At 40.6% G+C, this 27,164-nt stretch overlaps 1 protein-coding gene across 2 annotated transcripts in view; it reads right to left on the reverse strand.

Annotated features, from left to right (window-relative positions):
* Nucleotides 1-27,164, reverse strand: part of LOC111600626 (protein toll) — a 52,602-nt gene that overhangs the window by 13,486 nt on the left and 11,952 nt on the right. The window contains exon 2 of one of the 2 annotated variants that reach the window (XM_030224729.1): nucleotides 2,632-2,732. The exons of the other annotated variant lie outside the window; for it this stretch is intronic. The gene's annotated coding sequence lies outside the window, so the exon portion shown is untranslated. The remainder of the gene's footprint in view (nucleotides 1-2,631; nucleotides 2,733-27,164) is intronic. 2 annotated transcript variants of the gene reach the window in all.

Below are 27,164 nucleotides of genomic sequence, written 5' to 3' on the forward strand. Positions count from 1 at the left end.
CTTCGGGCTCAAATGAAATGCTGAAATGTTGCCATAAAAACGCGAAAATTCGTAAAGTGCACTTTACGCGCAATGCTTGACAAACGAACACTGAACGGCGTACAGCGAACAGAAACACAAATTTCCAATGCAATAAATGAAAATATATTGACGAGCGCCAAAAAAAACTATTTTCAGAAAAATTTGCAAGCTCACAGATGTCGGCGATAATTATGTAAAATATATACAATTTTCTATAATACTATATAAAAGTGTGAATGCCAAAACTAAATTGCAGCTGCAAATATTTTGCAATGCTGCTGCTTAATTATATAATACAGTTACGCACCACCACGCAGCATGCAGCCACATCCAGTAGGCGATGGCCTTTTAATTACATTTTAATATTTGTGCCCAGAATTCCAAAAAAAATCCTTACTCAAAATTGCAATGGCGTCATAATTGCACACATACTTACAGGCATACATAAATATATATATAAATATATGTATGTATATATGTATAAATTTCGCACACAATTCGCCCTAATTGGTTGCCACAAAATGTTGGAAACCAAGCGGCAGTTGCACGCCTCGCTGCCTTCTGCCAGCGCAACATGTTTGACAGCCAACAAAAATATGTAATATGTGTATATGCCGTAGCAAAACGCATATAATTTTCAAAATAGTGTAATAATATAATGCCATAAAGACACACGCACCCACACATATAAACATAATTCACATGTGCTAAGCATTTCAGTTGCAGGATTCCGACTATTGCTCCTGTTGCCAACAACAGTTGCATTAATTAGTTGTACCGCCCACCGGGTGTGCGGGCGTGGCTGTCTGTGCGGCTCGCCGTTGCGTGTTGAAACTATTTCATATGCAAATGTAAATTTAATGAGTCGTTGAAGCTGATGTCCCACTGCACGGGTGTTAATTCTATCTGCGTACATGTGTCTGCGTTCGCGCATATTTAATGGCAAATATTTTGTTAATTTTTAATTTTAATTGCAGTTGCTTGTTTTTAATATTTGCATAATTTCGCACAGGACTGGCCCGACCTGCAGTCAGCAATTAAATTACTGCGCTTATTGTACCAGCGTTGCTGGTTAATATGCCATGTCAATATCTATTCTTGTATCAGTGTAGAAACCAATGTGGCGAACAGCATTTAAATGCACAGTTTATTGTGCATAAATGGCGAAATGTAATTATTTATGCAATAAATGTGTCTAGATTCAAATGAAATAAAATAATTGTTGAAATTTCATCGATTGATTCAATGCAAAGTGAATGAAAAATGCAATTTTATGTAGAGCTAGATGCGAAACTTTTTGGTTTTTGCAGAGAAATTCAATTAAGTGAGACTCCTTTGCTGAACAATAGACACCATACCAACACACACACACAACATACCTACACACACCCTCGCATGCTGACCAATCGCCAAATAGCTTTTACATTTTCAAATGTAAACGTCAGTTTGTTGCATTTTGCTAACGAACATACCCTAAACAAATAGCATCTATGATTTCTGTAGTTGGAGCAGTTCAAATTTTCGTGTCTGACAAATTTGTATATTGTCTGAAACAGACTTTGTTCTTTCAAAAGAAAGCAGATGTGTTTAGCAGTTAAGGACAGGCATAGGGTATCTGCTAGTCGATTGGGCTTGGCTTTCATTGCAATGCTCGTGCTTTTGCCGGCCTTGTTCAAATTTAATTAAATTCTTCAGCTCTTTGAGCCGCAGGATCGCACTTGACGCATAATTTGTCTAGCAACTGAGTGTTTTTTATTTCTATTTGTTTATTTGTTGTTTTTTTTTTTTGTGCACTGTGTTGCTTTTGGGACACAGACGCACACAGCTACGCCCAAAAGTGTTCGTGTATTTGTTTTGGCGCGTATGTGGACCAGGCAAAAGTGTATAAATTGTTGTGCAAGTTTATCTCACTGCTGCAGCAAAGGGAAACAATTATTTTTGCTCGTGCATTTTTGCTCGCAACACTACACACAAGCAAACACACAGACACACACAAACACACACAAGCACATATGCTGTGTGGTTGGCCAAAATATGAAACATTAAAATAAAAAATAAATATATATGTATATATCAGAGTTTTGTATGTATGTATATCTTTAACAGTGTGTATGCGTGCGTGACAGTGAGTGATAAAAGTTATGAGCTCTTTGGGGTATTCATAGCCTCATGACATTCCCAATTTTATACTCTATACTTATTTAATAAATGTCCCACAGGCAATTCTTTTCTAACAATTAAAATGAATGGCATTTACATTTTCAAATAATAATCCTATTCTTTGGTTCTTTCTAGCAGTTCAAATTTAGCTTCGCTTACTCGAATTAAATTTTAAAAATAATTTATAAAGTTGTTTTTAGGCTTAGTGCACAAAAGGTTATTATAACATCAGATTTGATTGTTAATTCACCTGTTCATATTTATTCTCATATTTATTATTATTTTTATATTTGTAGTTTTTTGTTTTATTTTGTTGTTTATCTAGCTAACAAACTACAGAAATGAAAGCAATAAAAAAGATAAAAAATTAATATTAAAATTTTGTTTTTCCCCAATGTATTAATTAATTGTAGAGTTTTAACATGCAAATTAATATTTATTTAAACTCACATTTTGTTGGTGGTTTGTGAAAAAATAAACCTTTTTTCTTCGCTGCGTTTGGCTTCTATTGAAGATTCTTATACATTTTAAATGTATTTTTAAGTAATTTCCTGTGAAGAGAATGAGAATACAAATACGAAATGTTAAAAATATACAAAAATAAACGCAAGCGAAAGTTTGCTAAAGAATGTATACGAAAGATATGTAGTATCTCTTGAGAATATGTAGATGAGCAATTTCTTATTAACATTTCAAATGAGAGACAGGAGAAAAAGTGTCTGTTCTCAGCGACTTTTGAGCTTCGCCACTTTTGAGCCAGAAAGGGGTGCGTTGTGGTTGTGTGTGCCTGTGTGTTTGACTCTAGCACTAATTATGTCATACATATGCAAAAGTGGCAAATAAGGCATCGTCCCGGCTACTCTGCTCAAGTGTGTGTACATGACACGCTCATGTAAGCCACTTAAATTTTAACGCATCCTAATGTCTATTCATAAGTGTGTGTCGGTGTAAGTCTGTGCGTGTATGTGTGCGATGCTTAATTTAATTAAGGTCTCCTCTGCACATTGCAGGGCGATGCATGTGTAAAAAGCATTTGCAAGTCAAGTGCCTGTGCAACACAAGGATGCACCACAAGCCAGGAATGAAAAAAGCTTAGCTGGAGTTGGTAAAATAAAACTGGGAGAAATTCATGTAAAAAGAAAGCATTTTATGTACAACATCTAGTTATTAATTTAACAACTATTCATGCTGTTCAATGTTTTTTCAAATCAATCCGATTGTCGGTAATAAACTTTTACATAAATAAACCAGCTCAATTAAAAGTATTTCCTGAGCTTGTGTTGTAATTTTATCTGCATTTTTGCATTTTAATTTCCAGCAAGAAACAATGCAAGAAAACCCTTTCAAATAAATAACAAATTTATCATCTCTCTTTGAGGGGCGAAAAGAGGTCAAGCTGTGTACATTTTTTGGTTGTGCCTTGTTTGCAAATCCAATTTCGTCTGCTGCATCAATTTGAATATATGTATATGTATATGTATTTTTTAGGCTATTCATAAATATAAAATCAGCTTGGTTTTTGTTTATTCTGCTATGTACATATAAATTGGACTGGCAAGCATTTTGTATGCCTTTTACGCACACTTCACCCAAAAGTTGTTTCTTGCGAGTGTATTTGTTTAAGGCAAAACTCTAATTGCTTGCCAGTGCAAAATTTATGTAAGCTGAGAGCTAGCAATTAGAAGAAGGTATATAATCCCAACTCTGCCTCAGTTAGTAGCCCGAAATAAGTATTTCTATGGGCAGTAAGACTTATTCTGATTAAATACATATGAGGGATAGCATGAAACCAAATTAGAAACTAAAAATGAGAGAAATGGAAAAATGTTCTTTAAAAACAAAACCACCTGGAATGAGTCAGAGCTCGAGCCTAAGCGAGCCGTCAATAATTTATGTTTGAATCTACAGATCTGCGTGGTATGCTCATTTAATACAATGTTGGGGCATTCATGCTGGTATTTATGTAGTTGCCACATCATGTTGCATGTTTATTTAAAATTAGAGTGTTTTAATGGAAAAAAATGCATTTTGTTTAAGCTGTCTGCCGGCAACAGAACAAATGCCAGTATTCAAAGGCTTATTTTCAGCAATTAATAAAGCCTGCCATACATAACAGTTCGCCTATGGACAGACAGACAATAAGACATGTTATTATAAACACAGCACGTATCGTATGTGTGTGTGAGTGTGGCACTTGTTTGGTCTGTAAGCCGCAGTCCATTGCTGTTGTTGCACTCGCAACTGCTGCTGCCTTTGTTACCACATGATGTTGCAGCTCGAATTCAGCGATGCATGCAGCAACACCCGCCCACTTGGCCCCTCCAATCGCCTGTCTGGCTGTCTTTCGCTCTGTCTGTTCTGTCAGCTCCCTTCGCATGCATTTTCATATTGAAAATCACTCAAGTGGCAGACCGACAACAACAGCCTTGTGTTTTGTGCGGCAATTTTGGTTCTTTAGCGCGAAACAAAAAGCAGAAGAAAAAAAAGAATGGAAAATTAGACGAGAAAAACAAAGGCAGCATCATGTTAATTTTTATAGACACACTATGAAGCCGCATAATGAGTGCTGTTTAGCTGCAAGTCGCCGAGGATGTTAATAAAAGTCGGCATACATAATTTCTAAAGCCCCCCATCTTATGCCCTGCTGCAAGGTCTTACAGCTAGCACAATGAGCTAGCTAAGGTTGTGTTCCAAGAGTATATCTGGTTCGGTGCTAAACCGATTTGTATTTCTTTTCACTTTAATAATGAAATGTGCAAATGTGTTGCCGGGACACAGGCACCAGACGCATACACTGCCTGCACCTACACAAAACCCCTACTTCTACACAATATTATTAACAATTTGATGTGTATGTGTGTGTGTGAGTGAGTGTGTATTCTCTGCCCGCACGCGCTGTGTGTTTTTTATATAATTTCATTGCAGTCGTTGGTTTTTTTTCGCTTCCTACTTGTGCAGAAAACAAGCGCGCACCATCAGCCCGCCGCCTTGCCCCACTGCACCGCCTGTCGCTTTCAGCCACTTTGCTTTGTTTTTAGTTTAGTTGCTAATTTATTTGCGTCTATGCATTTGGGTTCTGTCTGCATTCATGCAGCTTGTGGACTGCTTTGTGCGCCTTTTGTGTGGCATTTTAGCATTCCCGGCTACCCCATTTTATATATTATTTCGTATGGAATGGGCTTATGTTGGGGAGTAACATGCTTAAGCGCATCTGCCGGATGCACGCCAGCCCCCCGCCCACCTAACCCACATTAGCTTCTTTCTTCAGCTCTTTATGCGCTACTTCTATTTACTTCTGCTTGAATATTTATAAACAGCAAAAAATTGTTGTAATTACATACGTGCCGTATTTTTTCTATAGCAGCATTTGTATCTATACCTATGCAGCTGTTTTGGGGGCAAATGTATCTTTGGGTGTGTGTATGTGTGTGCTAGCTTGCTGCATGTGCATGCTTTGCGCTTCGTTGCCTTTTGGTTTATGCATTGCTTACAATATTGCTGCCAGAGTAAGTACAAAACACAATTGGCTTTGTTACAGCTTTGGAGCTTGCATCGGTTGCTTTGCTTTCTAACTGCACTCAACAGGAGTGGGTGTTCTAATGTACTGGCTGTTGTTGTTGCTGTTGTTCTTCTTACTGTTACTCTAGCTGTTGTTGCGGCTTCGATTTCCCATTAAAAAAAAAAAAACAAGTTTTTCTTTTTTTTTTTGCTTTGGTTTTGCATTTCTTTTCTAATCAACTTGGCAGCCACAGTGGGCGCATTGAACCAGCAAAGCTTCTTTATGCATTCTTTAACACTAATTGTTGTTGTTGCTGTTGCTGTTGTTGGTGTTGGTGCTAGCCACAGTTGTGCAGCGTGTTAATTACCTTTTGTGCGGCATTGCGCCTTCACCACAAAGTCAGTAAGTTAGTCGCACGCATAAGAAGCCCTCGCAGCGGCAAAGTTTGTGCCGTCGCACAGGCATTTCTGGGGCTCGCAAATAAATCATTTTTCATTAGCTCACGCATGAGCTGAACCTCTGAGCTCAGAGCTGGCACATAAAGAATTTGGAACAGAATTTTTTTGGAACAGCTTCGCTTAATTTAAGGCCGAAATTCTTTTTGGCCAGTTAATGTTTGTTCCCATTGTGCTTTGCATGTTCAACTTTAATTGAAATATATGACTGACCTGAAAAGGAAAACAAACCTCAAGCCAAAAAGAAGAAATTTATGCCCTGAATATAATCACGCAAGAATCGCGTTTTTATAATGCATATATAACCATATAGCTGCTCGTACAGGTACATAAACTGTTCACTTGACCTTTGTTTATGTACTTAAGTACAGCCAGCTAAGTTTTGCGCATCGAACCTTGAAAGATTTTGCTTTATTTAACCTACTTCAAGAAAAAGAAACGAATAAAGTAAATGTCAGAAAAGACGCTGGACACAAAATACGCGAACGGCAAACGGGAAAAAGAACAAACTTTTTTGTTTACTCGCTTTTCCGCTTCTTCTCTGTGTTTTGCGCTACTCTTTGTAATCAACAAAGTTGGCACATAAATACAGGCCTGACCGCTTCAATAGGATGCAGGAAGCGAGAGAAATTCTGAAAGCTGCCCAGCCAAAAGATACCCTAACTTTGTCAATATGTAATTAAATTTGATCTAATGTCTCAAGTTGATATTTGAGATTCAGATAATGAGGATTTTAAATAAATCTGAATGTTTGTGAATCAGTTTTGTTTCTTTTGAACAATAGTTTATAGTATCCATACCGACACTGTATACCCTCTTAACGTCTATTGGTATGCGTATGGCAGAACTTGCGAACGCCGCGTACTCATTATGTACACAAGCAACAACAAGGCACCGGGCAACTGACGCGGAAATTTGCAAGAGCTTTAAATTAACAGCCATTGTTGGCAGCGGGGCTCAAGTTTGCGTTGGGGCTGTGTAGTGGCGAGGCGTGGCGTGGTAGCGGCGCGGGAGGTGGGGCATCAGTCGCGCATTGTCAGCTGTCATCGTGTGGACTTCATTTTATGTGCCGACAATTTCTCATTATAAAAATTACGTCGCCAGCATCGGCATCGGCATCGGCATCGGGCAGGCAGGACAACAAACAAGGACTCCACTACAGATGCGTTGGCAGGATAGGTTTGAGGGGCTTGTGCAGACAACGGCATGACAAACAATTCTGCATAAATGTCAACTGTCACGCTTGTGAAATTTGTTTGAGTGAAAAAAAGCCAAATAATTTTCTGTCAGTTGCAGCTGGTCAAAACAAAAAATGAAAACAAAAACAAAATAAACAGTTGCCCAAATTAATATAAACTTTAAATGGAAAAGTTTTCAAGTAGTTTCGGCTAGAGCCAAGCTCATTAGCGCCCTCTAGCGGCGGTGGCGACTGACGCTGTTGTCAGTCGGACGACAACAGGGCGACGTTTTGTCTGGCATATTTGCAGCGGCCACATAAATCACAGTTGCATGTCATTAACTTGCGATAAAGCTGTCATAAACAATGCAACACATAAATTGAGTGGGTGGTGCGGTGGTGCAGAGTAACCAACGTGCAGAATGAGGCAGGCAGTAGGCCAGAACAATGACAACAATATATGACAAATATGCAAATCAGTTGAATGCGCAACTGAAATTTGCAGTAGAAGCTCGCGAAGTGCTCCTTTGCTCATTTATTTCTTAATGTGGGTGTGTGGAGAGAGGGTGGGCGAGAGAGAGAGATAGAGGGAGATAGACAGGGAGAGAGAGAGATAGGAATGAGCTATTGTCTGCTTTGCATTTATGCTTAATAACTAAAATACACGTTTGAGCTGATTTAAAGATTCTTTAAGCAATGGTCGTTTAAGCCAAATATATTTTCTTTCAGTTTGTTCATTTTTGCACTCTTACAGAACAGCCAAGCTGTAAATAAATAAATTGTAGAAATTCCTTAATATGTTTACAGAGTAAGTGATTAATGGTTGTGTAAAAATTGTTATTTTTCAATGAATTTCATGTCAAGCTGTGTCGAGAGTGTAATCTCTCGGAATGTGTCTTCAATAGAAACAAAGCAGATGCTTTGCGCCTCTTGCTCTCCCTCTGGCACAGCTTTTGTGTGCTTTATATAAAATGCAAGCAATACAGAGAAAATTACCCTTAAGAACGATTAGTATAGCTGCTATTCAACTACTCAAGCCTTTATCTTGGCTTAAGCTCTTCTGGAACTGTAATTTTATTTTCTCTGTGCATATTGCTTATGTTTTCTAGACTTCATATAACTTTTCGTGGCTTTAATGACTTAATTTGAAGTGTGGCAAGTCAAACCAAAACAAAAAATACGCAACACTCTAAAAAATTGCCGAAAAGAACAAAATATGTAAAGCTAAGAGCCGAAAGGGTCATAAAAACTAAAAATGTGTGGGCCATGGCACTTAACAAATTACAGCGCTGTAAAAATTACAAACTGCAAACTATTTTGGCCAACAACAAATGCAATTTGGCGAAAGAGTGGAAAAGTGGAAAAGTCTGGGGCTTCGCTTTGTTGGAAACTCATGCAAGTGCCGTTAGCTGGAAATTCAAGAACAAGTCGAAAGGCTGACGTGACGCTATGACGGGCTCCAATTGCTAAGGAGTCAAGTTTGTGGCATTACGTGTGCATATATTGTGGTCCCATTCTGTGCGGTTTGTAGTTGACTGCATTGACATGTAAATGACCTTTAATTGATGGGGGCTTGTGCATTGATTGAGTACTGGGATCGCTGCCCGAGTTGAGGGTAAAGAACTTGATTTGCATTTTGCTGCAGTCCAGAGTTGTAATGGCGCCATTTGGCTATATATTGACACGCCTTCGCCCTGCCCTGCGCCGATCCGCCGCTCCGCCTCTCTTCAATGGTCTGGCTGTTAAAATATTTACGTGCGTGTCGGTAGCTTCTGCTGCACGATGGTGATGGTGACGGCTGAGGTGGATGAGGCGAAAAAGCGCAGCCCGGCAAAATGAAAATTTATCGCGAAACACATACTAAAAAAGCCAAATCCGTAGCTTCAATCTTTGCACAAAATACATGTGTGTGGGCAAGTTAATGGCTTTTTCATGTGTGCCTGTGTGTGCGGGTGTATTACATTTGGTATACCTTTCTTTCTGTGTGTGTGTATGGCTGCGTTGTCGCTTCTGCACTTCCGCCCGGCTCCGGAAGTTTGCATGTTTCTGTATCATAGTCTAGAATCTAAAGCGCGCTAAAACGAGCGCTTTAAAAAGGCACAACACAACGAGAGACAGAGATAGAGATAGATAGAGAGAGAGAGAGAGAGAAACAACAAAGCTACGACCAAAGCAAAAGGTTGCGCATTATTGTTGTTTGTTTATGATCTAGAATGGGCCATTGCATAGCAGCGGGAACGGCCGAAAGGGACTGGGCTTGGTTTTGGCTTGGGCGTTAGCTACCTAACGGTTGGCCCCTTTGGCAGCTGCTGGCTCCGCTCGGCTCAAAGTCGATAACATGTCATTTGAGCGACGCTAATGTCTTCATTTATTTTTAGTATATACGCTGCCGCGCCTCGTGCCAGAGCGCAGTCATTGGCCCCGCTGCGCCGCAAACTATGTGTAGTTGGCCCAAATGACCCGCTCGCTGTTGACCCAACGAAGCTGACCATAATTGGACACGAGCTTGGGTGTTGTTTACACATGAAGCTGGATGGCCACGTTAAACATACCACTTGGTTGTTCGCTACGCGTTTTAAACCATTTGATTTGAGGTTAATGTGCGGCTAGCAGATGGAACATTTCGCGTTCTTATGCGCTGCAACATGTCTCAATTTTCTTATGAATTTGCTTTTTGTTTAGCATTCAGAGCACGCACTTGAGGCATAACCTAAACGATCAACTTCATCAATGTGGCCAACATACACACGCACAAATTTGTTAGTCAAAGTGTCGATTAGGCGCAAGCTGAAATGGCTAGCTGCACGTGAAGACCAGGCCAAAATTATGAAGTGCACAGTTCGTGGTAAAACACCAAAACTTTTGCTAAACTCTCTACTAACAATTGTCACGCACACACTCAAAGACATGCACACCAACGTACGCTCAGAAAAGTTGGCATCTGCCGGCTTACAGAGGCTTCATTTGGCTACTAAAAAGCTATCCAGCTGGCAATGCGCTGCAAATGAGCAAATGGACGCACACGCAATGCCAACATTCTCATTCAGACGCACACTCACACACATTCATATACGCATCCACAGCCATAATACAGTTTGGCCTTTGTGGCTTTAACGGCACAAAAGGCCTGAGCCCTCGATGAGTTTCACGACTTGGCTAATTTCTCAATCAACAGACGAACGTTGCGGCCACCAAAAACCTTCTAATTGCGCCCATGCACGTGCGTGTGTGTGTGTGTGTGTGTACGAGAGAGCTCGATGATTAGCTGTTGGCTGGTTTCGCAATAGAGTGCTACCAAATATCCACATCAAAGTTATGAAACTCTGCCGAGTTTGCACGTCAAGTTGCCTTTCAACAAAACTTCCTCGCATATTTTCGCTTCAATAACTTGGTCAAAACTAGCCCGATTTGAGTACTTCACTATATTTGGCTCACGACTGGAACATTTACATTTTCCATGTTTGAAAAGTATATAAATTTAATGTCAATAACTGGCATTAAATATTAAGATCTCCTGAGGGATTCTCCTCCTTGTAAATTTATCTGTGCACAATATGAAAAGTTCTTTAAGCTTAAAGATCGAAGCCTTCATCAATTTGTTTTACATTTTATTGCAATGCAAATATATGTATGTGAAAAATGATAAGTATTTAAAGTATTTACGGTATTTCTAGTCAACTTTGTGTTGCAATTTGTCGCATATGAAAAATCTATAACATGTGACTCAGTTAGCATGCAAATAAAAGGGTAAAATATAAGCGAAGCCTTACCTCATTTCACACACACGCACACACACATAGGACCCCATTTGAAGTAAGGAAAGCTGAAAGTTGACTGGCGCTCTGCAAAAGCCACAAAAGATGCGCAGCGCAGCGCAGTTGGTGGTGCAAGTGTTGGGCACTTAACTCCCAAGGCGGCACCTAAGCTCTGCCCTTCATGCACCTCCACACATGAACGTTACTCTGTATATGTAAGCTCCATAGTACTACTGACAGTTCAAAAGGGCAACAAAGTACTAAAAATAGTGGAAATTACCGCAGGATATTCAAATTTCCACATAAAGAAGGTGCTTGGTGAGTGGTTGTGGGAACCCCTGCTGTGGCATATGTAGTCGTATATTTGTTAGGTGGCCGACAAGGGGTGCGGGCAGTGAGTGGTTCGTTGGTATCCTTGCACATGGCATGCAAGTGTGGAAAGTTGCGCCATAATAAACCTCAACTGAAATGCGAAATGTAAGCAGGAATGGCAAAAGAAAAGAATGAAAGAAAGAAAATAGCGAGCAAAGCGCTTGGAAAACACTTTGTATCGGGGCTGCCTAGTAGTTGGCAGTTATTTGGCTAGGATCAACCAAGGAGTAAGGAACAGTTGCCAGTTGCCAGTTGCCAGTTGCCAGTTGGCAGTTGGCCTTTGGCATTGCAAGTGAGTTAGCGAGTGGGCGAGCGATAAGAATCGAATCCTTTTTGCATTGCATGTTAACACATGCAAATTGAAATGTCTAAATCATGCACATAGCAACATACACACAAATGCACTTGCTGGCATAACTCAAATGGCAATTTAATTGCTCGCCTGCAGGCCTCTCAGCTATGCCAAGGTAGAGAAAAATAATGAAAGAGAGAAGAGCGAGTGAGAGAGAGAGAGAGAGGGAAAGAGTATATTGATTTGACTCTAATATGCTTTGACATAAAATGCACAAAGCAAAGTGCCGGCCACACACTCAAATACACCCACACGCTGACAGCACAGCCCACACATCCCACACACACGCGTAGCATATGCACTTTAAATATAAACTGAAATCTTTGAGGCATCATTTTGCGGCTGCTGCGGCCGATGGTCTAGTCAGTTCTCCTCAGACCAACCGCGTAAATTAAATTGACATAGTTGCGGTGTAAACTACACCCGCCTACAGCTGACCCATCTGCGGCTGACGCTCGCTTTACTCACACATCCAGCACCGCTTCGACCGTTACACTCGTCGTATAATTAATTATTGTCGCAACATCATTTATCAGGCTATGCAAGGACATACAGTTCCACTCCGTCCCCATCGCATGTTTATTTATATGACTATCTCCCTGCCTCTCCCTCCCTCTCTCTCCCTATTATTGTCTTGTTGTTGTTGTTAATACTGTTAAAGTGTCGCTGAGCAAGTGCCTGTGGCAGATTATGGTCACAGTGCGCGAGTAAAGCTCGAGCAAACACTTAAGCGAGCAGCAGGAGCAGCTACGAGTTAACCAACTGACTGATGACTGTCATGTGCGTGTCCTGGCAGTGTCATGCATTCGTTCCACCTCCGCCTGCTACTTCTAGGCCCCCGAGTGTGTGTTTATGGCAATGAAAAATGATTTTTTTAATAAACAACTCTTACTGTGCAACTCTTATTGTGCGTGTGTGTATGTGTGTGTGGGTGATTTTGTGGGCATGCAGCTTTAACCAATTTTGTTAAACTGTCAAAATATAACTTATTTTTGTTTCCAATTGATTTAACCAAATGCTAGCAACTGCAAGCCACATGATAAATTGCCTTTGCCTCTTTAAAACTGACTGAAGCAGAGATAAACTCCTTCCATTCCAACTATTAATAACAACAATATGTTTGCTTGTTGCGCTAATACTTTAAGTCAAATGGCTAACATTGAGCTTTCCTTATACAATAAATAATTTGATAAATATTTATGCAATTCGGTTAGGTAAACAAAAATAGCTGCCAAATGCCATTAAGCTATATTTGCGAATTTTTAAATATTTTAATTCAGTTTTCAGCATCCTTTTTGACGTATTTTCTTTAAGCATAATTATGCAGTTAATTAAAACTATTGAAGTTGCAAACTTTTCGCAACAATCTATATGAATTTTAATGGTTGTTTGCATGCGCAGCAAAGACAATATTTTTTAAAGAATGCCACAACAGCAGCAGTTGCAACAATAACAACAACAGCAGCAGCATTATTATTAAAAATTAATAAAATTTAAATACAAGTACTTTCATCATTTTTGTGGCGAGCTTTATTGAAATAATGATGTTGTTTGCTGCTGCGTGGAATGTTGATAAAATGCTGGTAATATTGATAATATTAATGATAAAAGCCTGGTCTGGCAGGTCTTTGGATAAATGCACACGGGGGAATGGCCACAATGCAACATGATGAACATTTAACAGCAATTAATTGATCAGAAATTATTGCAAAATGAAAAATGAGACGGCAAGGTGAGTAGGCGCACATTAAATATAATGAAATTTCGAGCTCATGTATTCATACATTTCATGAATGCGAAATCGTGTGCGTCGGCGGTCATAACTTTAATTGTTTGGGCATGTCAACTTGGCGAGGGGTGATAATTGCCAGACACGGGGCGTTGCTGTTACGCATACACACACACTCTGCTGTGAGTCGGTGTGTGGGTTTGTAGGTATGTGGCTAATGGCGATTCAACGGCAGAAATCAATTTCACTGTTGACCAAAGCCTGGCATAAATATTTCATAAAAAAGAGCCAAGAACTTACCGACAGTGCACACATATACACACATTCGCAGAGAAATGAAAGACAAACAATGTGCAAGTCCTTGCCAGGATACTCATGGCTAGCTAGCCACACAGTCAGCAAACACGAAGTGGTGCAGGGCAGACGCTGAGTATTCCTTGCCAAGTCTGAGCTGTCTCTGCATTTATTATTAAAAAAAAGAACGAATGATAAAGAGGAGTGGTTGGGCAAAGCAATTGAAAATCAGCGCAAAGTCAAACGAAATGAAAATCCATAAAATCAGATTTCAAAACCGACAAACAGATCACGGACCGATGCAGCAATGCCAGGACACTTGACGCTACAGGGCGTGGAGGATAAATGTCTGTCAAGTATGCGCACTTCACTCTCACCGTTTGTGTGCTCTTGTTGCCGTTTCCGTTCCTTTTTGCAATTCATTTATATTTTTGCATTGCATTTCAAGTTGTTTATCGATAAAAACGCAAAGGAAAATCCCTCGGAGGAACCACAACTCTCGCAAAGTACGTAAATCACTGAAAAGTGGTTTCGAACGATGCCCGTTCCCATAAATTGGAGAATTTATGTATAAGCCTGGTGGGTGGTTGATTCTGGCTGCCCTGTTGTGCGCTCGAGCCAGCTGTATTGAAAGGCGTATAAGTGAAATAATAATAACAACAATAATGGCTTAATGATTGTGATTGTGCCGGCCGTAAGCTTATGCGGCGACACAGAGACAGCGACGGATAACGTATTATGAACTGCCTTAGGTTAGCTCTAGGCAGTTCCAGGCATTTGTCAACACTCCTTTTCCACGAAATTATATACCATAATAAAAAAATGCGCACACATATATAAAATATTTGTCTGTCACATTATACAGATACAATCTTGAGCGAAACAATAAATAATCAACCATAATTGAACAGGTTAAAGTATAATAGAGAGAGCTTAAAGCTCCGTGTTCGCTTAATAATAATATCTGCTATCATAAGCAACAAATGACCTTTAATGCATACGAATAATCGAATAATTTATAATGTCATTATTCAAATATTTTCACTAGAAACCAAATGCCGTTTTGTTTGCAACCCTGAAACTAACAAGGAATAAAGTCAAGCTTCATTTAACAGGTAATAAAACAGGTATTGTAAGCAATTCTGATCTGCTGAAATGACTCTTCAGCTCAGTTCTCAAATTCTGCAATTATTTACTCAATGTGCCAAGACGAATCTTGTTACTTTTATTATTTGCACACACATATATATATATATATAAATATATATATATTTTTTTTGTGTATATAAATTATATGTTTTCCAGTCCTGTGGTGACTGAAAGTTAGGTTGAGAGGCGACTGTGCCTCTTATTGCTGGCCTCGGGCTCAGACAATGAAATAAGCCATTTAACGAGCAAATGACGGAGTGAATATTTATTTAAGCGGTTTACTGGAAGAACGCTTTTTAACCCTGCTTTTAATTGTTCTTTTTTGAATAATCGAAACAGTTAATTTTATTGGTTTTTCTTATTATATTCACTATTTTTAGTTTTACTTATATGACACCAATTTTTAGCATGTCCTATCAGTACGAGTTAAAACACGAGACTGATCTATATTTTTACAAATCATAGCCTCACCGGCGTAAGTAGAGTTGCCCTTGCCAGGGCTGTTCCTTAACTTGTCTAGCACCCGATAATAAGTGTTGAATAATACCTTACATTAAGTGTTATAAGCTAACTAAGTGTTATAAGTTAACTACCCCCCCCTCAAGTGTAAGGTCGTCCTCGACCGACCCAATTCCAGCGACGACTCCTCGCAAGTGCTTCGCGGACTTCTTTGCGTCGATGATCCACCAAAGAGTGAAGCCAATGCAGATTAAAGCACAGCATATGGCTCCTCTTTCGGAGTGCCGTACAACGACACATCATCAAAGTGCACCATTTCGGTTCCTTGGTCGCATATTAGCAGCGGTGACCAGCGAGTCGGTGCAGGTGTTCTCGAATGAAATCCGCAAGTCGTTCTCATTCACATTCAATACGGAGCAGTATGAGCAGCGTACTGATTCTTCGCTATCGCCGTTCAGCAGGCGCTTACTAAGCTTGCTCTTGCGCCTACGTATGTGGCGTCTGTTGAAGCTGTTGGTGCACGACGTGGACGTGGGCCTTGGCATCGGATGATGCATACCAAAGTTGTGCAGCTGCAGCGACTTGAGTGTGGCTGGCGCCGTCGATGACTGGCCGTGCACGTGCCCGTGATGGCCGTGATGACTGTGTCCCACCACTCCAGCGATGCTATGAGCCGTTACTGGACGAGTGATGTGTGTAGTCTGTCGGCGCGCTCAGCTGGCGATTGAATTCGGCCTTGCGGCGCGTCAAGTCCGTCAGGCAGTATTTGTTCAGATGGCCGTTGCTGGAGACAGGGCTCTTGGGCGATGATGCCAGATGCTGCGTATAGGCCGAAGGAGTTGCTGCTCACGCTTAGCTTATTGCCGGCGTTGTGCAGCAGATTGTTACAGTTCTTGCCGCTGATCTTGGCCGACTTTTGCCCGTCGTCGGTATCGTGTTGCTGCTGCTGCTAGCCGCCCTGTACTCCTTGTCGTCGCTCTCGCTGCGCACCGATGCTCGATACGCAGGAAATGTCTTCGTCTTGCTCTTCAGAGAGCCGTTCAGCAGTAGCTGCTGTTGCCGTGCGGCAACTGCCGACAATGCCGGCAGCTGCAGTTGACGTGACGCCGCTGCCGATGAGGATGAGGATGAGCAGGCAGCCGTGGCAGGTGTCGACAGAGATGGGCAGCGGTTGGAGCAACCTGTGGCTGTGAAACTTCTTGAATTAATGCAGTTGGCGGTGTTTTGGGGATTTCTTGACTTGGTTCTAGTATGGATGAAGAGTCGCTTGGCTCTGCCGCCGCGAAGAGTTCGTTAGTTGTTGCTGGCTGATGAGCTTCTACTGTTGGTGGTGGTGCCGTGAACAAGGGGGTTTCCTCAACGATTCCGCTTGTAGATTTGCATGCTGTGGTTCTGGCTTAGCATCCAACTATGGGGCGAATAGAGCTGTTGCTGGTTCTTGTGGACGACAGGATAAATCGTAATTTTTCTGCAGGCTTTTTTAATTTTTGGGAATTTGGTTATAAAATGTATAGTGTTGATGGATTCCTCTAGCCAAATTGATTTTAAATCTGAGGAGTCCAAAATGTTTGGGCTAACAATGAGCCTTCGCGAGAGTAATAGCAAGCATTAAACTTTGCAACTCCATCGTCCGCATTCTGTTTCTGGACAGTGTTTCAGTGTTTCAAATAAATAAATCAATAAAATCAATTTGTGAGTTTTGGCTATCCCGAGAACTCCACTGACAGCAAATGTTAACTGGTTAAGTTGGTCTTGAACCTCAGTGTTTACTTCTATCCGTCTACTGTTGGCATTCATTAGTCGCATTTCAGTGGACCTAGTCTGCTCTAAATCACCGGCATCGGGTGTACCCGCCACCAAATTGTTTTATAAAAATTATGCCAAGTGGCTAAAGGTAAATTGAAAAACTATATCTAACTTATTCTAAATTGCCTAGCGGCTTATAATAAAAGGTGTAATAAAAAAACAAGGGAGTCATCTTAGGTTGTCCTTGTGGACCACCCTTCCTTTAATGAGGACCTCGGTCCCCAGGTCTGCTTCCACGGCCTTCTCGACACATAAAGGTGTGAGTTTGTTTCCGAGCCGTCGGTTGGACTTGACCAAATCCTTGTCACCAACATCGAAGACTCTATTCTGCCGCTTTGCGTTCTCCCTAGCTCTGAGCGTCGTCTGAGCGTTTCTGATCTTTTCTTCTATCTTTTCTTGTGGCTCTTGTTTTTTGGGGTGTCTATCATACTTAGCCCTAGCACATGTTTTGCAGTTTTGTACCATTTCCTTGGCAATTTTTGCCATCCGTGGAAAGTAGTACTCCGAGAGTACCTGCTTAACATTTTCCTGTGCAGACCTATGGGCCCTATTATGCTCGACTGTGAGGATTTCCCTTCCTTCTCCAACCGCAAATATGTCCACTACGCGATTTTTGCAATGCCAGAACTTTGTGGCTGGGTATCTTCGCACCAATGCATCTTGTATCATTGCAAGCGTGTGTAAATTACAGTGGAGAGCATTTACGCATTTGGGTGAGACTACATCTTCGAGCTCGTCTAGCAGCGATTCGACGCATGTATAGCTGATCAAGTAGCGTTTCTTATTTCCAAAAAGAATAAAACTTCGTTTTAAGGGGAAACGCGCCTCTTCTAGCACTATCTGGTTTTGAAAACAGTTCAAGGGTTTGTCTGTCGTCTCAATGGTGTTGGTGAGAGATACCTCACTGTGGATCGTTGCTGCGCAGGACTCAATTTCTTGCTCATTTATAGCGTTGAGCTGCTGTCTTGACAAGGCATCCGCAACCAGATTGTCCTTGCCAGGTTTATAGAAGATACGTGCATTAGACTCGTCAATGCGCGCTTTCCACCTTTTGATTTTCGCATTTGGATTAGATTCCGAAACTGCGAAGGTCAAGGGTTGATGGTCAGTGAAGATATTAATGTCTTTCACCCCATACAAATAGTGCCTTAATTTGGCAAGTGACCATACAATGGCCAATAACTCTCTCTCATTGGTTGCATAGTTAACCTCACTGTCCTTCAATGTTCTTGAAATCATTGTTATAGGACGACCCTCTTGAGACAAAACTGCACCTATGCCGTGAGCCGAAGCATCGGTCGTTAGATCGAATGGCTTCTTAAAATCGGGGTACCTGAGCATTACATTCTCGGATGACAAAATATCGCGCAACTTCTGAAATGCCCTCTGCTGCACTTCAGAGAATTGAACCTTTATATTTCTGGACCTATGCTTACTGACTGTTCCATTTTCACCCTTTAGGATATTCGAGATGGGTCTTGCTATTGCGGCGAAGTCCCTAATGAAACATCTGTAATAACTTGCGAGGCCTAGAAATGATCTAACCTCGAACAGCGTTTTTGGTTCTGGATACTCCTGTATTGCCCTAACCTTTTCAGGATCCGTCGTGGTGCCAGTGCTGGTGACTACGAAACCAAGAAAGTTCACGCTTTTCTTAAAAAAACGTGACTTTTTGACGGAGACCCTCATGTTTGCTTTGTATAAGCTTTTTAGGACCCGATCCACGTGTTTAATGTGGGATTCCTCATCTTCTGAAAAGATGATTACGTCATTGACATCAACATAGCAAAATTTGCCAATCTGCTCTCGCAGTATGTCGTCGATGGTTCTTTGAAAAATGCTTGCTGCATTCTTTAATCCAAAGGGGAGTCTTTTGAACTCGTATTTCCCCCCGTTCACAGAGAAAGAGGTTTTTTCACGGTCGCGTTCAGCGAGTATGATCTGGTGATAACCAGACTTGAGGTCTAATGTTGAAAAGAATTTGGCTCTCCCCAAATTCCCCAATATCATTGATATATTTGGCATAGGGTATTTGTCCGGCACGGTTTTTTCGTTAAGTTTACGAAAGTCCATTACCAACCTCATTTTCCTATTGCCCGCTTCATCAGTGCCCTTCTTGTCTACTACCCATATTGGGTTATTGTAGGGAGAGACGGACTTTTGAATTATATCATTCTTTAGTAGATCTTTGATTTCTTTATTAACGAAATCAGCCGCTCCCATTGGATATGGGTAAAGCTTGGTATAGATCGGTTGCTCATCTATGGTCCTAATGGTAGCCACGACTGATGTGTTATACGGCAACGTCTCGTCTGGGTCTGCAAAGGCCTTTTGTCTGGTCTTCAGCATTTTCAAAAAAGAACTTCTAACTAATGGGGATGCATCTGCTATTTGTTCAGCTAACTCATTAATTTTTTGAGTCCATGCATGCTCCCTCTGCTGGTTTACAGCAGCCTGTTCGGCTAAAGCTTTGCTGATAGCCGTCCTTATTACTTCCGTAAGCTGATCTACATCCATTCTACCTGATGGTGGGAGAACTGCACAGTCGGAATCTGAGTCGCTAGACTGCCTGCGAGGGTTTCTCTATTGGTTGAACCGAGACATGCGCAGGTCAGTGGTCGCGAAAAATAAAACGGACCGTCAGAAGATGGGTCGAATTACGTCACAGCTCTGAACTACGAGAACTGCATGCACAACTTCAGACACACAGAAAGTAACACAATGTAATTTTATTGACGATCTGAATGATCAATTGCTGCCACTAAAATTCCCAAAGTAGTCACTCTCACTTGGTTCTGATCATTAATTTTTTTTTTTTTTTTTTACATGCAATTGCAATATAAAATACTCGCTAGTCCTAGGTATTTTTTTATAAAATAAATTTTAACACTTTTTGTGTTTGAAGAAAAATTTTGGCTAGAGTATCCACTTACAAGATTCAACTAACACAAAACAAAAAAAAAAAAATCCCTTTATAAGATCTGTCAATTGCAGCTCCCGCGCTGCTGTCTTAATTGTTGTTGGTTGTGGAGTCCGACCACTAGTTGGGCGCCAATTATATGTTTTCCAGTCCTGTGGTGACTGAAAGTTAGGTTGAGAGGCGACTGTGCCTCTTATTGCTGGCCTCGGGCTCAGACAATGAAATAAGCCATTTAACGAGCAAATGACGGAGTGAATATTTATTTAAGCGGTTTACTGGAAGAACGCTTTTTAACCCTGCTTTTAATTGTTCTTTTTTGAATAATCGAAACAGTTAATTTTATTGGTTTTTCTTATTATATTCACTATTTTTAGTTTTACTTATATGACACCAATTTTTAGCATGTCCTATCAGTACGAGTTAAAACACGAGACTGATCTATATTTTTACAAATCATAGCCTCACCGGCGTAAGTAGAGTTGCCCTTGCCAGGGCTGTTCCTTAACTTGTCTAGCACCCGATAATAAGTGTTGAATAATACCTTACATTAAGTGTTATAAGCTAACTAAGTGTTATAAGTTAACTTATATGTATATGTTTACATAAATGTGTGTATACCATGATACTTTGGTTATTTCACGCACTGTGAATAGCTTTGCTGGATTCGTTGTATTTATTTTTGTGTGCGGAAATGAACACATGAAGGCCTACAAATGCCGAGCATAAAAACGCAATTACGCCCACTTCCGTGTCCCGGGCACAGAACTCAAGAGGCTGAAGGCCACAAATACAAATCTTTCATAGTGAAGTTGGCGCATAAGTTGGGCTTTTATAGCCGCACTGATTTTTATTTTAATACTAATATATGAGCATGTATATGGAAGTATGAGAAAAAAATATACACAAGTATATGTAGTTATGTATATACTTGGAAACGAAATGTCATAATACACATAACTGATACATAAATAATAAACCGCTTGAGGGCATACAGCGGGAGCTGTAAACAATGCGATATCAAATGTTGACTTGCCCACATGCTCAGGAAAGATGAAGCCAACGACGAAGACGAAGCAGAAGACTTAGGAGGAGCAGCCACAGTTGCTCTAGGCGGCTCCTTAGCTTTGCCTGACAATCAAAACAGAGACAGCTCAGAAGAGTCAGCGAGTGAGAGAGTGGGTATGAGGGAGAGGCAAAGCAAATGTGATATGCTATAACGCTGGCTGTTAGCTCGTATAAGCATGTTAAGAGCAGCGATGGCGGCGGTAATGTTCGTGATGAGCTGCTCAATGACACGTGCAGCCTATGTGGCGTATGTGTGATATAATTTGTTATCGCCTGCTGATGACGTTTTCCTCGTTGTGCCACGCTGCGACCAGCGTAATAATTTCTGGCTGTCGGCTCTTTAATATTTTCGCGCCTAATGAAAAGTAGATCTCATTCTATAGCGCCATGTTGGGCAGGGCATTTACATCATTTGTCACGACAGAGCGCGTATGTATTATGCACACACACACCATCACACACTCACATACACACATGGGATTATCTTCACATTTTTCTCCTACCCTGTTACAGATTTTTTTATGCTTGCGCCTGTAGCTGTTGGCAATTTGTTGTGCGCTGATAGCAGATAAGCATTTGATGAGGTTTATTATTAAATTAGAGATTGCTCCTTATGCGCATAGCAACCAGAGCAAAGACTCAATCCGAAGTTAGCTTTAAGCTGCTTATGCAACAAAATTCGCTTTCCCTGCCTGAAGAAGAATTTCACAATCTCTAGCAAAAGCGGCTTATTTGAGTTACAATCGAAATAAAACTTTTAATTTGAAAGATATTTACATTATGCAAATGCATTACGCAACTTTTAATTATTCTGAGTATTTTTCTTAGCATCAAACAAGTTTCCAGCAAATGGCATAAATATGAAAGATATTCACTATGCAAATACATAAATATTCTAGAATAAATATTTGTTATGGTTTACAAATGCTTTAAAAAACACAAAAATGAGCAATTGGTTTGAATGCAATCAAATTGTGAAAAATGCAGTCAAAAGGAATATTAAATGGAAATCTAAAACTTCACATAGATATCAATTTCTGATATTTATATTTAAGTTTTCATATTTTATAACGGATTTTTTTGTTGCATAAAAGTCAAGCATTCTTCCATTTTGACAGTTTGAATTTGGTTAACAACGCAAAAGTGAAATGCGAAATTCAATTAGGTCTAAAATAAGTCCACAAAGAACATACAAATCGCCCGTCTTATGTGTGTGCCAAGTCGAGCTTGAGAAGCCACACACAAACACACAGAGAGAGATGAATTCATACAACCAGAAGCAGGCAGCCTTACTTGTACATACATCGTGTGTAATGTAATAAGTCTGTTTTAATAATTTAAAATATAAATTGCCACAGGCACACACACATTTGAGATATTTTAACCGCAAGCAATTTAAATATTAAATGAGTATGGGCAAGGTATACACACACACACACTCACACAGATGTGGGGAAGGAGAGAGATACATACAGCAGAACTGTTGCCAAATGCATGCGTACAGTTATACATTTATGTGCCGAGTTACTCATGGCCAAAATCCATGGAGGCTCCCTTCAAAATCCCAACTCACAATCTCATCCACTCCCCAGTCACTTTCTCTTGTTATTCTGTTTCTCTAGCAACCACAGTCCCTGTTCTCACTTCCTCCCTTTTTCTCGCACTGCCTCTCTCCCCCTCTCTCTGCGAGTCACTGTGCCCCTCCATTGCCTTCTGTGTGTGCGCACGTCAAGTCAAATAAATTTAATAACGCATACACATACGGCATAAAAGCAACACACGCACATACGTGCTGACTGAATGGCTGCCTGGCATATGAAGTTACGCATACGCCAAGTGGGACCAAAACAGTTGCCAAGTCGAGCGCTGCTGTTTGCCTCGCTGCCTGCCCCATTGTTTGGCAGCAGAGTGTGGTGTCTGGTGGTTGGTGGGGCCATGCCCCAAGACGCGTCAGCGACCGCAGCCTCGTTGCCAGCGTCTGATAACAATGCAAATTTGAACGCGACGTATGCGCAATATTTGTTGTGTGTGTCTGTGTGTTGTTTGTTGTGTTTCCTTTGCAATTGCGTTTGCTTTAACTTTGCATACTTTTGTGCGCTCGCAGCCAATGCGCTGTTTACAGTTTTAAGCACTCTACCAAATTGGTCATAAATATACAAGCATACACATACACATGCATACACGCACATACACATACACACAGATATGTATATATTTATATATATACATTTACCGTTTGCATTGTATGTATTTTGTAAGCTGGCTGCCCTGCATCGATTTTATAGCCGGCCTTTTGCCAATTTTACGTTTACCGTTTTAACGAACCGCTCACATGCTGCGACCATAAAGTGCCTCGCTGATAGCCGTACAGCCATAAACTGAGCACACACACGCACACCAACTGTACACACACATACACACATGCAGTCCATTTACACATCATCTGAGTTGCGAGCTGCTTTAAAATGATCAATTGCGCCATTAACCGCTGATAAGTGCACAGTTCTCTCAGCTGGCAGCACTTACAATCATCGATTTTGTATCTTCCTACGTACTAAATACACTTTACCAAGCGTAATACATTGCAAGCTTATAATCCGCTTATTTTCAGTTTAATATTGACTCATTAAATGAGTTTTAGAGATTCTGGACTTTGGATCTAATGATATTTGTAGTCGATGTCATTAATTAATATTTATTTGCATAATAAAGAACTGTCTAACAGCTGGGATATTTTTATATAGAATATATCTAATTTTCAAATATTTTAAATTTATGGCTCAGGCAACTATTGCTGACAGCCCAAAACGTACCCAAATTTTAGAGCTGTCAGTTTGAGCTCGAAGCTCGAATCATGATGTTATCTAAGATACCTGCCATTGATAACAGTTATCAAGCCATCAATAATCAGCCGCATCTACAACTGACAGCAACAAGCAACGTGGCAAGGCAATGTGGGCCATCTTAATAACGGCTCATAGCGTGTAATGTATGCAGCTCAATTTCACAGGCTTGTTGGTGTCGCAGAGCAATAGGAGCATAGGCTGCTTGCAGTTCTCCTTTGTTATGCATGCGCATATGCGCCGATGTCAACATGAATATGCGAATGCGAAAACGTAGCGAGAGCCCCAAATCAAATTGTTGCAACATTGGTAAGCAGTGCTTGGCTCGGATTGCCTTGGCTTGGCTTGGCTTTGCTGGTTGCTTGCAATTGCCTCGTCGCGTTGCATCGATTGTTTGTGCCCAATTGTCTAAGCAATTTGGTGCACAACAACAATAACAATTGTGGGAAAGGTTACACTAAAGTCATGAGAAAATTTAACCAAATGTAGCAAAAACCTACGGCTGTTGTTGCTATATTTGTGGCCGTTTGTTATTGTTATTGTTATAAAGCTTTCACAGCACACGGCAGCAACATCAGCAACAGCAACAAACTTAATTGAAAATGAGTTCAGGTCCTTTCACTTTGTGCTGGCAGCAGTGCCTTATCATCTGTTTGTCATCGTACCCGACACTCTGCGTCGTAATCAATAATTAAAACTCACCTGGTTGCATCAAGATAGACGCTCCTGCCACCAGTGTGCAGGGGAGTCTAGCGCACTGTGCATGCGATAACATTTTCTATTAGCCATGCTCGAAAAGTGCCATAAATATCATGTCAAATGAGTTTTATGCTTACCAAGCAAGCAAACGATAAAGGATACCTGTACAGCCATGTGTGAATGGGTGTGTATGTGTTCTAAGGACTCAGCTGGCAGCTATAGGTGGCAAAACTGTTGCCTCTTGTGTGCAGCATATGATGCAAATATTTCATTCATGACGCTGGTAAATCTTCTTTTGATTGCACTTAATACTTGTCACAGCAACAAAAAAAATTGCAGCATATATACCATACACACACATACACACAAACATACATCTCTGACAGTTAACAAACTAAAAAAAATAAAAAAAACAGCCAGCGGTAGAAGGAAATCATAATAATCCAACATGTTTGCATTCAAATTGAGAATTTCTACAGCCAGACAGCGAGAGCTTCATATGTGTGAGATATGAGTATAACTGTGTGTCTGTGTGCGTAAATGTGTGTGTGTATGTGCGCGCTATCTATAGGGAAATCTCATTTCATTTCCAGCATATGCAGCCATACGAGCAAAACCTTTTGTAGTCAAGTCTGCGCCATTCAGTTTGACAGTTAAAAATCAGGTTTCTCGGCACTTTTTCAGGCTATCAGACAAACAAATCTGCACCAACAAACCACACACACATACTTCTCCATGCATATATATATATGTTTATATATCTGAGCGAATGAAAGACACCTTTTGCCGCAATTTATCGTTTTAGTAAAATCTTAAATCTTCCATTCAAGGACTTTGCTGCTGTGCATTCAGTATGTGAGGCTTTTGTATGTAGGAATATTTGTGTGACTGTGTGTCTTTGCATGTGCTTGTTGCCTTGGTAATTCAATCGAATTGCCGCTGTATGCTGGTATTTGCATCCTGCTATTGCAAAACATGAATTATGACCTTTATTGAAAGCGCAAATGCCGCCGACTCTGCAAAATGTGCCCAAAAATGTTTGAGTTGTTTGTTTATGGGATTTATTATGTGCTAGGGATACGTGATAGATGTGTGTGCACAGGATTAGGATTACATATCCAACTGACAACTGCGCCAACAGGTGTGTTTAGATTCCCACCTTCCCGCTTATTAGCAGCTACTTTGCCAGCTACTCACGGCTCAAAATTCTCAAGTTTTTGCATCTTCACAGTCGCGAAATATTCAAAGTGTCTGCCTTGTTAACAGTCTGTTTGAAACGTGATGGCAAAGCGAAGAGAGCGAGCGAGCGAGAGAGAGAGAGAGAGAGACAGAGGGATTCTAAAACTTTTCACATCTACAAATTGGTCTCGCCTTCAACCGCAAAAGTGCACGAGCGCCTTTTGACTTCCTCAGCTTACTTTTTTTTACATGTTTCCCATTCTATATTTTTTTGCTTTTGCTTGAATACTCGCTCTCTTTTAGACTCAGGCTTGTGGCAAAATGAAGCATAACACGGCCAAAAAATGCGGCTAACAATGCTAATACCCGAAGAAAATCCCAGCGAACAAAGGGAAAAGCAACTTTCACAGTCAGTTTGCAAGTTCGACCTTCTGAACTCAGCCCGAAACTCTTCACTTGCTACTACTTATATACTAATATGTACACATATATATATCTAAATATATATATATATCTATTATATATATATATAAATGTACGTGTATATACTACCAGCTCGTTTCACTCTCGCATTGCCCATCCTTTTGGCGACAAACAAATCCAACAAGCAACTTTTGTGTAAAACTTTATGCATTTCACTGACGATGAAAACGCAAAAAAGGAATGTAAAAAAAAGCAAACGAAAAGGGAAAAAGTAACGGCAACTTTTCCTTGATTTTAAACTTAAAAAAATAAAAAATAAAAATAAAATAAAATAAAATAAACAAAAAAATGGCTTGTCAGCCGGTGTTGGTGAACATGTGTCCTGGCTGCTGGAGCTGTTTTCTTGTTTGCTTTGTTTTTTTTGCCTTTTATTGTTCGCGCTTTTGTTTTTCTTGCAGCGCCTTGGGCAACGGTACGGCAAAGGATACGCCGCTGCGTTTGCGATAACTTTTTGATGTTTCACTGTTTACGGCTGTCAAGCTGTCCTTTCGCCATGTCAAAATTATATTATGAATTTCTGGGCCGCTTGACACGCCGTCTCGCCACACCCCACCGCCACCCCTTCTCTAGCGCTAAGCGTCCCTATTTGCTCGACGTGGTGTCTCTGTGGTGACTTGTGGCGCGTTCGTTTGGGTGCGTGCCCTGCACATTGATTTGCATAAAAATGTTCACAAATATTTTTCATTTTATTTCATTTTATATCAACGAAAAGTAAATAAAAAATTTATAAAAAAATAACATAAATAA

Source organism: Drosophila hydei, unplaced genomic scaffold, assembly GCF_003285905.1.
Source record: "Drosophila hydei strain 15085-1641.00,03,60 unplaced genomic scaffold, DhydRS2 tig00008119-arrow-pilon, whole genome shotgun sequence".
Taxonomy (NCBI): Eukaryota; Metazoa; Arthropoda; class Insecta; order Diptera; family Drosophilidae; genus Drosophila; species Drosophila hydei.